This window comes from Myotis yumanensis, unplaced genomic scaffold (genome assembly GCF_028538775.1).
Source record: "Myotis yumanensis isolate MYYU_CA2020_CCGP unplaced genomic scaffold, mMyoYum1.0.hap1 SCAF_3, whole genome shotgun sequence".
In the NCBI taxonomy this organism is placed as follows: Eukaryota; Metazoa; Chordata; class Mammalia; order Chiroptera; family Vespertilionidae; genus Myotis; species Myotis yumanensis.
This window is the reverse complement of record NW_027223754.1, coordinates 4,830,014-4,838,769: the sequence shown is the minus strand read 5'-3', so window position 1 is coordinate 4,838,769 and position 8,756 is coordinate 4,830,014. Positions and strand designations below refer to the sequence as shown.

General features: G+C 49.2%; 1 long non-coding RNA gene across 2 annotated transcripts; it reads left to right on the top strand.

Moving 5' to 3' along the window:
* Nucleotides 1-4,090: 4,090 nt before the first annotated feature.
* Nucleotides 4,091-7,135, top strand: LOC139004828 (uncharacterized). Of its 2 annotated transcripts, none has more exons than XR_011470605.1 (3): nt 4,091-4,164; nt 5,294-5,483; nt 6,292-7,135. It is a non-coding gene; the product is annotated as an uncharacterized lncRNA (long non-coding RNA). The 2 variants fall into 2 exon arrangements; XR_011470606.1 differs by lacking the exon at nt 4,091-4,164 and adding an exon at nt 4,238-4,293.
* The last annotated feature ends 1,621 nt before the right edge of the window (nt 7,136-8,756 follow it).

Genomic DNA, 8,756 nt, shown 5'->3' with positions numbered 1-8,756 from the left:
TCCCCCTTAAACTTGAACCCAACTTTGAAAGTGTGTTACATGAACACACTTAGTCAAATAAACTGAAGAAGCCCTATGCTTTATGTAGAGTATTAACCATTTGTTAACGTTCTAAAATAATGTAATGTAATGATCTATATAGCAATGTTATATCAAGTTATTTCAATTTTACCAACACTTCATTGAGATTTGAGATGGAAAAACCTATGAACACACTTGATTTTCTCTGAAATTTTGTATATCACCTTAGCAATTACCATAACATACTCAGTTCTAACACATTTTACTGAAGTAACATTTCCCTTACTAACTGACTTTTAAATGATCCATCAGAGTCATCACACTTGAGGAATTTGCATGTTTAATAGTGATCAGATATTAGTAGAGGTCTGGTTCTCCTATTGTTAAACATATAAACATGGCATAAAACTTTCAGCATCTTACACGGAAATCCTTTTGCTTCTGCATGTGTGAAGGGGCACATAGTATGACACATGTAGAAAGCCCATGATCATTTAATCTGCATGGCAACAGGCAGGATACAATCAGCTCCTTCAGAAAGGCAATTTCATTGTCTTACAACACAGCAAGTTCGAGCCTTCCTTACTATCACATGGAGGTAGAGGAAAGACAGCTTCCGAATGCTCAGTTAAGTGCTCTTCTAAGGACATGCTCTGGCGATGTGGAAAATCATCACATATATTCTAGAAACATTTGCACTCCATGTAAAGCACATGTAGTTCAAGTGCTCACTGGTACTGCATTGCTCAAAAGCCTTCTATCTGTCCTCTAAGTTCTTCCAAATGTTCGGTACACAGTTGTAACTTTTTAAATTGCTAAATAATGAAACTGAAATAAGACCTCATTTGGTCCTCCCAGAGGAGTCAAGCCTGGTTCTATGGCACCATAAACTCTACAGCGAAATACAAAAGAGCAAAAGACTGGGGATGAGCAGACTACATTCAACAACCAGTTCTCTCCTCAAATAGTGCAAGCAACCCCTGAAGTTGCTTGAGCCTTTGCTGTTTTGTCTGCACAATGGGCAGCCTATTTTTCTCCGTTAACTTTAAAGTTAACTGATGAGAGGCATGCCTGTTAAGTTTTTAAATTCATGAGCAAACGGCAGATTCCGATCCTCCTTGTTCTTGTTACCATAGCTACTGATGGACAGGTACCAAAAGGTAGCTTTGAAGATGTTCGCCTTGCTATCCCATGCATGCTGAGTGTGCTCAGGTAGCATGTGTCTCCAAACTCATGCAATTCTTGGGGAGACCAGCAACCCACCAAAATGGCTAAAAAGTTTTATCAACTTTCCCCTTCAATTTCAGTTACAGGAAATTGTTCCCAGAAATAAGTATATCTCTCTTAAGTCTGAGAAACACGAACTCGGTTGCATTCAAACTGATGTTTGCTTACTTTAGAATACAAGCGTCCGCACTCCTTTATATTATAACACACTAATCAGACTTTCATGATGGCTGTCTGCACTGTTTCCCGGGGCCTGTGAACCACCCACAAAATGTAACCATAGGACCGGTTCAGTTCATATCAGACTCTATTCTGCACAGGAAACTATTTTTTAAAACTCTTCATGAAAGGAAAAAAAAGCTTCAAGAATTGAAATTTCTGCAGCTCTACTCCAATTACAGTTCAGTTAGCATGCGTTTTTTTTTTCTAATAAGGAAAGAAAAGCCAGTGTCTCTCCTAAAATGAGCTCCATACACATGTTTGGCCTCATCGTGATGAAATCTGGATAAACGCGTTAGGCAGGTTCTAGTTCCCCACGGCTCCATCTGCTGGATGCGCCTCCATCTCCTGCTCCGAGCGGTAACCCGGAAAAGTAGCACCAACTAATTCAGCAGGTGGCTTCCCCAGGCTCACGCACATCGCTGGAGAAACTTACTGTGACTTTTTAATTTTTGTTTCACTAGGAGTCCCTATAGCTGAGTAAAATCAATTAATAACCCACAATTGTCACTAAAATACTAAGGCACAAAAGATACGTTTCATAGGAGATACAATACAGACAGGAAGGCACTCCTCTAACCACTGCAGCTTGCGCACTGCTTCAACCCCGCTGATTTTGACATATGCGTCCTGGCGGCGGCTACCTAATCTAGAAATGGAAACCGTAGGCATAAAAGTTTTAAAGCGATGGATGCCTGCAGCTTGCCTGGTGGCTGTACGCACCCGAATACCCTGAATACCGCAAAAGAAAAGGGTGCCTAGCCGAACCATTCACGGGGCGATCCATCGATCGATCGATCGGGGAGCTCTTGGCTTTTTCCTCCGCAGCCTGTTTGCTGGCAGCGCCGGGGTCGGGTCCTCAGACCAGACGCGCACTGGTCCTCCTGCTCCATCGCTGATGGGACAGGTGCAGCTGCCGCGCCCCAGGCCCGCCGCGGTCCCCGCCGCCACCGCCGAGAAAGGGTTACTCCTCCCGGGGAGCCAAGGGGCTGCAAACTTCGGCGCCTGGCAGGCAGCTCTCCCTGCGAACCTGCAGCTCCCTCCAGGCCCCGGGGCCAGGGACGCCGTCGCCGGCATCGCGGGGCGCATCGGCAGGGCAGACCCCTCCGGGAGGGGAGGGCGGAGGTTCCTCCCGGACCGCGATCCCCCTCCGGCCGGGAACCCGGCTCCCGCGGACCTGCCCCCACCCGCGGCCCTTCCGCCCGCGGTGCCCGCCTCGCCCCGAGAGGCGGCAGCGGCTGCCCCGGGCGGGAGCCGGCAGGAGGCAAAGTTTGGCAGCCGATGGCCGCGCCGGCCAAGGGCAGCCTCCCGGCAGCCGAACACGCGCGCGCGGGGGGTGCCCGGGGCCCAGCCGCGCGGGAAAGTCCACGTACCTGTCTGCGGTGCCGGCGGGAGCCGTGCGGGGCCGGCGCGGTGCCGGCGGCGGCCGGGCGAGCGGCCAGCCCTGGCGGCGGGGACCCTCCGTGGGGCGCGGAGCCGAGCGGCCACCGCCGCGCCAAGGGCGCCCACCGCCCCGCGCCCTGCGCCCGGGCCGGGGAAGTTGGGCAGCTCCGCCGGGCTCGGCAGCCGCTGCGAGCAACACGTCTAGTTGGAACTTTGCGGGTCCGGCCCCGGCGCCGACACGCGGGCGCGGGCACACGCGCGGGGAGCACCTGTCGGCGGCGAGCGAACCGGCGCCGCTGGCGCTCTGGCCGCGCGGCTCCCGCTCCCCGCGCCTCCCGCCCCGCGCCCCCCTCTCCCCGCCGCTCTTATTGGCGCGGAGGTGGCCGCTTTATTTATTTATTTCCTCCCCCTGCGCGGCCTCCTCCCGCGCAGCCGCCCGCCCGCCCCTGCGCGCCCCACGCACGGCCGCGGCCGCGCGCCAGCCCGCGGGGCTCCAGCTGCTGCTCGTGGGGCGGCGCCGCCCGGCGGAGGCTGCGGTGGGTGCGCGCGGGCGGGGCGCGGGCCGGCGGGCGGGGGTGGGGGACCCGGGTCCGGGGAGGTGATGGGGGCGCCCCGGCCCCGAGGACAGGGCAGCGCGGCAGCCCGGGAAGCGGGGCACCTGCGCCGCCACCTCCCGCCCCGGCTTCGGCGCGCCCAGCCCCGCGGCCTCCTCGCCCCGCGGGCCCCTCCGGGGATCAGGCTCAGCCCCGGCCCCCCGCACGCCGCCCACCCGCTCTCTACTCGCCCCGAGGCCCGTCCTCACCCCTGGGGGCGCCCCGATGCGCGGCCACCGATTAGCCAGGGAGCCCCAAGTTTGCAGATGTCGGTGGTGGTTTGGGGGCTCGCGGTCAGGCTTCCCCACTGCCCAGCCGCCCTGCCCCCGACTCCCTGGAAGGTGCGGATCTCCCCGGGGCTGCAGGACCCTATAGGCACCCCCCCTTGGGAATGGAGGTGTCCAGCCCCAGCGCCGGGGCGCAGGTGGGGAGCCTGGGCTGCGCTCCACTCCCACCCACTGGCTGCGCTGCTGCCCGCGCCCCAAATGAGCTCCCAACCTCCCCTCCCCCCCGAGGCTGGCGGCACTGTCTCTCGGTGACAGTACCTGTTTCTCAAACCTGCGGGAGAGGCGACCTTAACGCCGCCCTCCCCACCCCGTTCCACCTGAAGGGGCTGGAGAGAGCCGGTCCGAGTCCCTGAAATCCGCCTCCCACTCGCTTCTTCCCGACCCCGCCTCGGAGCAGCTTCCCCAACGCAAGCCCTTCCCGGGCTTTCCTTTAGGTAAACCCGCTCGGGTCATGGTTGTTTGTTTGTATTTCGTTTCCGTTTTGGTGCTTTTAAAGAAGGCTTCATGATTCAGATGTGAAACGGAAAGAAATCGAAAGGGAAGTGATTCTACAACCGAGCGAGGTGAATAAACGGCAGCCCGTGAACTAGGCGCCAGCCCAAAGCCTGGACCGCACATCTCAGCCCTGATTTGGAAAGCTGGTTCCTTCCCTCAGGATTTGCCCCGCAGGGTCCTGACCATCTGGGGCTATTTTTCCTAGGACCCCGGGATAGAAACGCTGTGACGCTAGGGTGCTCGCCATTACCTCTTACACTGTGCACTATACATTTTTTTGGCTTTCTTTTGTGTCCAATAATATCTAACCGTTTCTCTGAGATGTATCCATTAGATTCCCATTCCTTAATGGTTTTCTTAGAAATTTCCTGGTAAGTGCACAGAAGTACTCCTCCAAGAGCTGATATTTTGCATGCGTTCCATTTTCATTGACATCTGGAATAAGCCCCCCAGAGGTCAGACAAGGAACAGGTGAAATTTTGAATTGGGAGGAAGTGGGGGGGGGGGGGGGGATACTCATCTTCTCAGCAGCTGCTCCAACTGTAATGGACATTTGAGTCACCCCTTATTTGGTGAAAAATTTACTCCAGTTTTTTTTAATGTGAATGCATACTGGCTAGTCGCACGTACTCCCTTTGCCAGAATTCCAACTTGTAATTTGCAACCAACGATCTATCAGTGTGTGTGTGTGTGTGTGTGTGTGAACACATGCATGTGTACTGCAATACATGTTATTAACATCTAGCCTAACTCACCATAGTATGTGGTCATTTAAGTTACAGATGTGGAACCTAATGTTTTTTTAAAGATATTTTTTAACCCTGTGTTAAAACCACATACATTCATTGCGATTTTGAGCACTTAGGTTTCATCCTAAACCATTTCCGGGTTTCACAATGGCCATGGAGAGTCACCTGGACATGTGGTCCTGATAATTAGCATGCTTCATCTCTTGCTTTGGCATTTGCCCAGCATGTGTAACTTCTGTTACTATAAAAACCCCTCATACTATGCACTCATCTTTGACGCACACATGTGCACATGATGAAGCTGAGGCTCTCTGTCCAGCCCTCCAGGATGGAATGTCCCAGGCTCGCCTCCGCTGTCACAGTTGAGAAAGAAGGTTCCCAAGGAACCCCCTACCAAACCTCCTCCTCACCCCCTTTCTCCAACTCTGGCTTCTTTAACCGCTGCGTTCAGGATGATGTTGGGGCAAAGATCAGGGAGCCTTTGGACAAATTCTTCAATGACACCCCAGGTAAGGAAGGGCAGGGCAGGGTCCAGCATGTCATAATTTATTTAAGAGTTTCATCAAAAGGTTGATGAGACTTGGGGACTCAACAGGGTTGAGTCACAGATGTAGTCACCTGTTGGGAATGGCTAAAGGCATTTCCCCAAACCTGAATAGGAAACTGATTGTGGCTGCCAGACAGCTAAAGGGCATCTTAATCTACATGTTATTGCCTCCTACTGGCCAAACACCTGAACAGCCGTAGGCTATTCCCCAAACTGACAATGCTTCTGTACCCTTTGAAACCTTACCCTTTGAAGTGTATTATCTCCTTCTTGCCTTAGGACAAATTGTGTTAATAAAAGCAACGGTCCTAGACAAGGAGTCTTCAGTTCCTTTAGCTGAAGGTCCTCTGACCCCCAATGCCTTTCAAAATTTTATCTCGTCCGGACTCCTTATTAGTCTCTGGATTCCTATGTCATCTAAGCACAGCCCCTTCTCCAGATTCCTGAGCCATTCTTGATGCTGGGACAATAACCCCGGCAGCAGGGCAGGCGTATTAGCTGTTGGTGAACTTAAGGTTACAGAAATCGTGGGCAGTGAGAAAGCTGATTCCCAGAGAGGCCAGCGCCCTTTTCCTTCATCTGTCAGGAGACAAATAACTGTGCCAAGAATGCCTGTGCCGAGGCCTGTGGAACAAGCTCTTGAATACAGTCATCCTTAGAGTCCAGGTGTCCAGACACTCTGGCCTCAACTTCACTCATCTCTTCCTTCCTTTCTTCTCAAATTGGCCGCATTTGATTCTTCACTGAGTTTCTTCCTTCCTTCCTCTCAGGGACCCCTGCAGATGCTGTTCCCGCTGCGTGGAACACGCCCATTTCCTGCCGCCTTCCACCCGAGTTAAGGGACTCATCTTCAAGCTGGGCACAAGGTCATATGCTGAGGACGGCCAACACTTCCTTGATTAATTCTGGGTCACCTTCCTTTGTTTTCAGGGCTCCCTACACTTTTCCAGCAGAACAACTTACAATGTCTTATATCTCATGTTATTTCATGGATATATCTTTTCAGCTTTGGAGTAAATATTCCATGACAGGAATTTTCCTTATATCTGCCTGTCACACAGTAGTTGCCATAAGTACATACTTATAAATCAGTAGATGGGGAAAAAAGCAGTACAGCTCAGGAAGGCAGAGCCTTGAAGGTAGACTGCTGGACAACTGGGATGGAAGAGGGTGAAAAAAGACAAACCACTTAATTTTAACCAAGTTTATTCTGTTTCACCGCTCTTATGGAAATCCCTGGCATTTGTCAAAATGTTCTATACCTTCAAAAATAAGACACTTTATTTTATTGATACTTTATAGGGAGGAAAGTACGTTTTAAAGATTATTTAACAAGGCCTGGCTGGGTGGTTCGATTAGTTGGAGCATCAGAAACGTTGTGGGCTCAATACCCAGTCAGGGCACATACCTAGTTTGCGGGTTCCATCCCTGGTCAGGGGGAGTGATGGAGGGTATTCTATCACATCAATGTTCTTCTCGCTCGCTCTCATTTCCTGTCTCTCGAATTAATAAACATGTCCTCAGATGAGGATAAAAATAATCATAATAACATTACTCAACAAAAATAAAATAGAAAAATCACAAAGAGAGAAGATAAACATAACATTTTGACATTCTAACTCAATAAATCTTTATTCTCAGTCAATTTTGTGAGATGTTTTCTTTGTTTATGATTTGAATTTTTCCTTATTAATAAAATATTCAAGTGATTTCTTAATTAATTCTAGTGTGTTCTGCACAAACGGGATGTTTGGGAGAAAATTTATATCAATGTTAATACAGAGTATATGAGTAAGGAAGAAAAGACTAATTGAGATGAAATTTAGAAGGTAATATTAAGTGATCTATTCTGAGATAGTTATATTACCACAGCAGTTACCACAAAAGGAAAATTGATATGGCCTTCTGATTTCAGGAGGTCCACGGAAGTGATAGAATAACAAAAGTACCTTTTAAGATCAGAAGTTTTGAGAAAGTCAGTAGAAGATTTAGGAAGTGGTAAGGATGCCAAAGATGGAGTTTCAAAGCTGTGTGAATGGTCCATGAGAATAGGAAGTGAAACCTAATGCTCAGAATCTCCACTTTTCTTTGACATCTGCATTTAAAAATCTGATTTGGTGTGCATGTTATAGGGGAATGATTTGGAAACCTGAGTGTTAAGCTTTTATGATATTCTTGATTCTACAGTTCATGGAGTTAGTGGTATTTTTTTCACTGAACACACCTAAAAATGCTGTACATGAGTGTTTAACATAAAAGGAAGAAGGAAGGGTGTGTGTGTGTGTGTATAAGTATATATATGTATATACACATGTATGTACATGTGTGTGTATATGATATATATATAGATATATCTCTATATGTCTATATCTATATATCTATCTATATCTATATATAGATAGATATATTTCTATATGTCTATATCTATATATCTATCTATATCTATATCTATATATATATATGTTTTAGAGACCCAGTGCACAAAATGCGTGCACTCAGGGGGAGGGGTCCCTCAGCCAGGCCTGCACCCTCTCGCAGTCCGGGAGCCCTCAGGGGATGTCCGACTAATGGCTTAGACCCTCTCCCTGTAGGGAGAGGGCCTAAGCCAGCAGTCGGACATCCTTAGCACTGCCATGGAGGTGGGAGAGGCTCCCGCCACAGCACTGCACTCACCAGCAGTGAGCCTGGCTTCTGGCTGAGCACTCCTACTGTGGGAGCACACTGACCACCAGGGTGCAGCTCCTGCATTGAGCTTTGGCCCTCTGGTGGTCAGTGCACATCATAGCAACCAGTCCTTCTGCAGTTCAGTCTACTTGCATATTAGCCTTTTATTATATAGGATATGTAATTTTAAATATATATATATAATATTTATTTCTACTAAAATTATTTTGAAGACTAAAATTTTGGAAGCTGTGAATGAAAAGGGAGAAGAGGAATCAAACTCAATAAAGAATTTGAATGTCACAGATGGAACCCTGTAACCCAGAGCCCAGCATAGATTTTTCTACTAGCAACTGCAGTCCATGGTCACTCATAATACAAAAGAACACACAAGGACTTTAGGGGAAAGAGAAGCAGGAAAGGAAATTTTATTTTATACTCTATGAAGGAAACAAACACTGAAACAACTAGGGTGAGGGGAGGCCGTAGAACACTTTCTTTGGGGGTACACTTTGATGGGACTATTTTTATATCTTCCTTGGAATAATGTCTATTCAAGGTCATCGCCTTT